At 43.7% G+C, this 6,000-nt stretch overlaps 1 long non-coding RNA gene across 1 annotated transcript; it reads left to right on the top strand.

Moving 5' to 3' along the window:
- Nucleotides 1–2,632: 2,632 nt before the first annotated feature.
- LOC141921719 (uncharacterized) lies at nt 2,633–4,957 on the top strand. The gene is made up of 3 exons (XR_012622750.1): nt 2,633–3,287; nt 3,586–3,671; nt 4,670–4,957. It is a non-coding gene; the product is annotated as an uncharacterized LOC141921719 (long non-coding RNA).
- The last annotated feature ends 1,043 nt before the right edge of the window (nt 4,958–6,000 follow it).

The following is a 6,000-nucleotide window of genomic DNA, read 5'->3' as shown; positions in this document are numbered from 1 at the left end:
CACTTAAAAATTCCTTCTTGACTCAAGTTCAGATTTCAGCCCTTGATATATGTAACTTGCAATGGAGGAAGGAGGATGGGACCAAGAAGCTTATCTTCTTAATAATATTAATATTAAATAAGCATGCTGCATGCAGTTTATATTCATGGGGAAGGGTCATAGCTGTATTCACATAGGTGCTCAGGGCACTGACAGAATAAAAATTACTTAAATTTAACCTAACACTTGTGAAAGACTCTCTTAAACTCCAGATGGATGCAAATAACAACAAAAATGAAATAACATGTGGACAGCAGTGATCACTGGAAAACAAATATTTGGAGGACATCAAAGATCAGATTTTCTGAAGCACTACTGCTTTGCTGTGCACCGTCTGTGTAATCTGGCCATAAGCCAGTCTGAGTGATCAGGAGAGGGTGTTTTGGGTAGAGTCCACTGCCAGCTATTCTACTTGTACCCTTTGGAACTGGCATTGCAGATACAAAGGTGGGGCTGGGAAAAAGGGCTGAGTGTTTATCCCAGACTGCTGCTTTTGGTCTCTGTCCAGTCCAGGGTGAGTCAGAGCAGCCCCTGCTCACTTCGTGCCCTCTGGCTGTAAGGGCCTGCTCAAAACAACATCAGGAGAGAGTCAGTGTAAAGGAAGACTTGAAACTACCATTGCATGTGACTTCTGACATGTCTTATGCTGCTAAAGCCACAAAAAATAGGAATCTGGATCCATGGAAAGGGAGACCTGTCTATGTTTGGTTTGGGAAATGGTTGTAGGATAGTATCCTTCCCCCAGACTGCCTGCCCTGTGGAGTCAATCTGCGACTGAAAACCAGGAGAGGTCCTTTCCCTCGCATTTCCAATAGCAAAAAGGTGCAGATCAAGCTGTGCCCTCCATGGTAACTGTTCAGTGCCATCATCTCAGTATGTGTTTGGTGGAGGTGCACCACCACCAAAGCTGATGGAAGTAGAAGCAAAACTAGAAGGAAAAAGAACAGGTCTGTCTTGCTTTTGCACAGCTATTGTGGCTGCAGGCAGCGAGCAGGTGCAAAGCCTTCCTCTGAACCACACACGGCTGTCTTCCCAAGTGACCCATGCTCCTATCGCTCCACCGTGCTCTGAGTGCCAAGTTTAACTCTGCTCACCTCCAGCTGCTCTTTATTGCTAATGTAAGGCTATTGCTTTCTAAAAGTAAACAAAGTAGTGTTTAAGATAGAAACGATGAACTCGTGCAGTGTCACTCTGCTTTTCTAAGGCATGTGTTTGCATTGAGCAGAAATGTGCATCCTTGCTCAGCTGGCAGACAAGCAATTGCTTTCCTGAAGGAGGAAGGTAGGCATTGCTCCTGTTTTTTTTACAGTGGGTACAGAACCCAGGCTTAGAAATAATTTATTTTTTGGAATTGATCTCTGAGATGACTCTACGCACATACAAGAACTGCACCCAATTGCTTCTGCTTACACAGAGGCAATGGTAATGTGTCTCTGCCTTGAATGTACATCTCAAGACTCAGTCATGTCAAGAGAGCTGGGTGGAAAGTGACCTAGTAACAGAAGTAATCACAAAGTACACCTGAACAAGTATGTCAGATGGAAAATTAGTGAAACAGAGACCAAGGAACTTTTGGGGGAAGGGTGAAGGTAATGGAGCGAAACAGCTACTGCCTCAGCATTACCCAGTATGGTGGGTTTTTTTGAATTAGGTTGAGAAAGTATGATTTCATTAGGTTTTTTTTCTCCCTGTGGACTATTTTAAGCAGATGTGTATATTTCAAATTTTACTTATCTAATGGGGAAAAAAGTATATCCTTTTCACTCATTAAAAAAAGTTAGGTTTATGTTAGGTTTAAAATATAGGCATGGTGGAAGACAAAAGGGCAGGAAAAAAGGGCCTGGAAGAGAGATAGCTGAGCAATTACAGCAAAGATTTTTCCTATATTTGCAAGTCCCAATATGGACCAGGCAGGTGCTAATTGAAAAATGTGCCCAGTTCCAGTCCTCTGGTAACTGATAAGTTAATTTGGTGGTACTTGCTTACCTACCAGTGGGCTGAGGGAATGTCATCAGCTGTTTCACCATATGAAGGGCAGGGTTAACAAATCCAAGCTTTGCATTTTCCAGTGACTGTAGTACTGACGATAATCTTGGAGCCTTCTTGTCCTGCTATAAGAAAACCTGATACACAGTGTTTGGGTTGCTCAATTCTGCAGCCTCATCCCATGTCCCTGGGTTTCTTACGTATATTGCAGGTGTTCAGGACATACTGCTCTATAACTTTGCTGGGAGACAGTCTGTCACTCTGGAAGGGGTACAAGCTGGCTATCATTTTTCATTTCCTCTGGTTGTTACAAGGTTAGTCCTTGCAGAGTTCCTGGAAGCCACTTCAGCAGGGTTATAATTGGATTTCATGAGCCTTGGCCTTTTGCCTTCTCTTCCAACTATCATTTTCCAGTACCTGAATCAATGCAGAAGGAAAAGTGATGCTAGCAGGGATGGGGGGGTTGGCTGCAGCTGGCTGGGGGGTGGCTTCCATGCCATGTAAAATGGCAATGCCCCCGTAAACTTGTTTTCCTTTGCAGTGAAAATGAGATAGGGATTTTTGGATTTTGGAAAAAAAACTGGGAAAGAGATCTCACATAGCAGTTTGAAGCTGAGCCTCCCACAGACTGTTGTTTTCAAACACAACTGCCCATTTTGAAATGCAGCTGATGTTTTTTTTCAGTATTTCCCAGGTAAAAACAAACATTCCAACACTTCTTAACTAAAAGCTCAGTATGAAATTCACAGTGAAATGGTTTTGTGTTTATAAATGAAAGAAAGTTTCCTAAATTTTGGGAAAGTAACTTTGGTCCCTCAAAAATGCAGCCTCTCCCAAGCCAGCCCCTTGTCAGGGACTGGTGGGAGCTTCACCTTCACCACCATCCATCCAAACATGGCCCAGCTCTGCTCTTGCCCCAGGCTCTGGCTGCTCATCACCTCCCTCTGGCCTGATGGAGGCAAAAAGCACTCAGACATTTGCCCTGGGAGCAGCTGAGCTGAGGAGGGAGTCACTAAATCTGCCTAGGTGAAAGGAGACAATAATGACCTCTCCTTACCCATTCACCTAGGCTGGGATGTTTCTGAGCACGGTGCTCCCAACCTGCCAACCAGGTCGTGGCTGTGGTGTTCTTTCACCATTGTGTTAAACTGACCCGTGTCTTTTCAGCAGCTTTGTGAGTCTGCTTTCTGGCATCCAACATCGGTTTTGTCCTGCGCGTAACTCCTAGGAGCCCAAGGTTGTTGTACAGCCAGCGGAGAGAGGTAAGCACCCAAAGCAGAGTTATTCTCAGGACCCAAGTTATTTTATGTTCATTCCTGTCCTAAGGTTTCTAAAAGCTATAAGCTGTTGGTACTGTCTGAGGTCCTAAGGGACGTAAATATGCTGTTCAGCCTGTGTTTTCAGTTCATTGGAAATATAGGATTATTTCCAAAGGCTTAAACAGTCTGAATGGCATTCTGGCAGAGCTGGTACTTATTTTGCATGTTGCTATATTGATTGCTGTAGTGAGACTGACTTTCTCATGGGCTATTCTCTCTTGTTTACTTTCCTGGCTGCAAGGCTGGTGAGAGAAGTTAATTAAACAGATTCCACTGGAGAACATTTGCTTGGAGACTGATTCCACTTCCCTTGCTCCAAAGAAAGAGGTATAGTCAAAAACATGTAGATTAGTCCCTACATTTATGCTCCTTTAAAATCCTATTCCTATATTCTCTCTAAAGTTCATGCATTTTAAGAGCCTTAGTACTATGTAACATTTACATATGTTCTTTTTTACTGTCCTGGTCTTACTATTTAAAAAAACCCCTAATATTCATATACATATGTGGGTGGGTGTCATGGGTGTCAGTCTCTTTTCCTAAGTAACAAGTGATAGGATGAGAGGAAACAGCCTCAAGTTGCCCCAGAGGAGGTTTAGATTGGATATTAGGAAAAATTTCGTCACTGAAAGGTTTATCAAGCATTGGAACAGGCTGCCCAGGGAAGTGGTTGGGTCACCATTCCTGGAGGTATTTAAAAGACATGTAGATGTGGTGCTTAGGGACATGATTTAGTGGTGGACTTGGCAGTTCTAGGTTTATGGTTGGACTCAATGATCTTAAGGATCTTTTTGAACCTAAATGATTCTATGATTCTATGTTTATATACATCTGTAAGAGCCACAGAGATCTCACAAGATAGAGAAACAATTTGTAAGTCAACACTTCCAGCTATTGGGCTGACGTAATGATGGCTGCTCCAGTAAAACACACTGCTGAATGTATTCATGGACACCTCAGGGATGTCAGGTGCTGGGTGAGTGCTGGAGGTGCTGAGTACCCTCCATTCCCAGCAGTGCCATCAGAAGCTGGGCATAGTGGTGAGTGGGTCAGTTTGCACACCACAGGAGGTGGAGGCAGAAGGCCAGGGCCTCCCCTGCTCACTAAACATCTGGATGAAGTAGATGTTACCACTCATGTGCAAAAAAGCTCTAGGTGCTCTGGGGTTGTCCTAGCAGAGGAGCTGCCCGCTGGCTGGCGGCTGTGGCAGTAACAGCATGGCTGATAGGGGCACTAGGCTTGTCTCCCTGATAATAAAAGGGAGGGAATTTTCTGTGAGAGATTCTGGGTTTGCAGCTAAGCTGAAATAGTTTATATCTTGCCAGGTGTGCTGCAAAAGACAACTGTTCGAAAGGGACTTTGATGAACGCTTGGAGTGCTTTCCCAAGACAGGAGCTCCCAGAAGGAGAGTCCCTCTTGGTGTCTGTCTGTCTAACTTCCTGTTAAAGTGATTAACGCTGCAGGAATGTTAATGCATTTTCCATAATGTACTGTCACAGCCAGGGTCTTGGGCAGGCATCTTTTATTGTTATTCAGTCTAAACAAAAAAATTCCTGCTGATTTTTAGTTAAGCTAAGGTCAGCCAGCATCTTCCCCATCGAATGGATGTAGACGTTTAAAGAACATGGCTCTCTTCCTGCTGATAACCTCTTCAGAGAGAAATTGGGAACTTCAAGCTGTTACTAAATATTTGGTTTTCCTCAACAGTAAAAGTAGCAACATTTTTCAAGCTTGGGTGAGGAAGCTGCCTCTAAAATACATTTCTGTACTAGGCTCTTAGTGACTCCAAATTCACATGCCCCTTCCATTTAATTTTCAAAGGATGTGCGTGCATGAACCAGGCAGGTAAGTTGCAATGAATCAGGTAGCAAAAGAGTTGAAAAGTTTAAGTTACGTTATGGTGGTTTTTTTCATGAGTATAGTTCTTTAAACTGTTGCAACTCTTAAGTTATCTGAGATCTCCTAGAACTGGAGAGAACATTTTATCCTTGTTGGTCTGAATGGTGGTTTCACCAGCTAATTGCTTCACCATTGCTATATATTCCTATGTAGATGGGGCAGGGAGCAGGAGCTCTCAGTGGGCATTCTGCATCCACAGGTGGCCTCGTCTGAGTTAGTCACTTAGGATCCTGCTACAGCCAGTAGAGAAAACTCTGAGGGAGCAATTCCTCTCAGGTAACTGAATTCTTATACACTGAGTTGATAAATGGGTTGCGTTAGTGGAAACCTGCAATATCACCCTGGTGTACTGTTTAGGATGGGATGAACTGCAGCCTAGCAATTCCTCAGGCTATAGGTGAACCGAGACAACCGGCTCAGATGCAGCTGGCTGCATCTGTGTGGCTTCTCTGATCACTTCTGTCCCACTGTCCTTTGATGGGTCAGGTTGATGTGACTTGATCTCTCTCACAAAAGAGCTTTGTTGATTATCTTTTAGGGAAGAAATGGACCTGAGAAGGTCAGGATTGCCTGTCCACACATTGCTATGGTGAAAGGCATATCAGTGGGAGGAGTCTGCAAATTAACAACAAAAATGCTTCAAAGCTTTTCCCCAAAGTTAACCAACCTTTGAGTGAATGAGCGCTTGTCAGAAATGAGAATGTACATCCAAGACAAGCCTACTGCAGATGATGCTTTTTATTAATTTTTGTGGATA

Source organism: Strix aluco, chromosome 3 (assembly GCF_031877795.1).
Source record: "Strix aluco isolate bStrAlu1 chromosome 3, bStrAlu1.hap1, whole genome shotgun sequence".
NCBI lineage: Eukaryota > Metazoa > Chordata > Aves > Strigiformes > Strigidae > Strix > Strix aluco.
The sequence above is the reverse complement of the archived record's forward strand: the minus strand, read 5'-3'. Positions and strand labels throughout refer to the sequence as shown.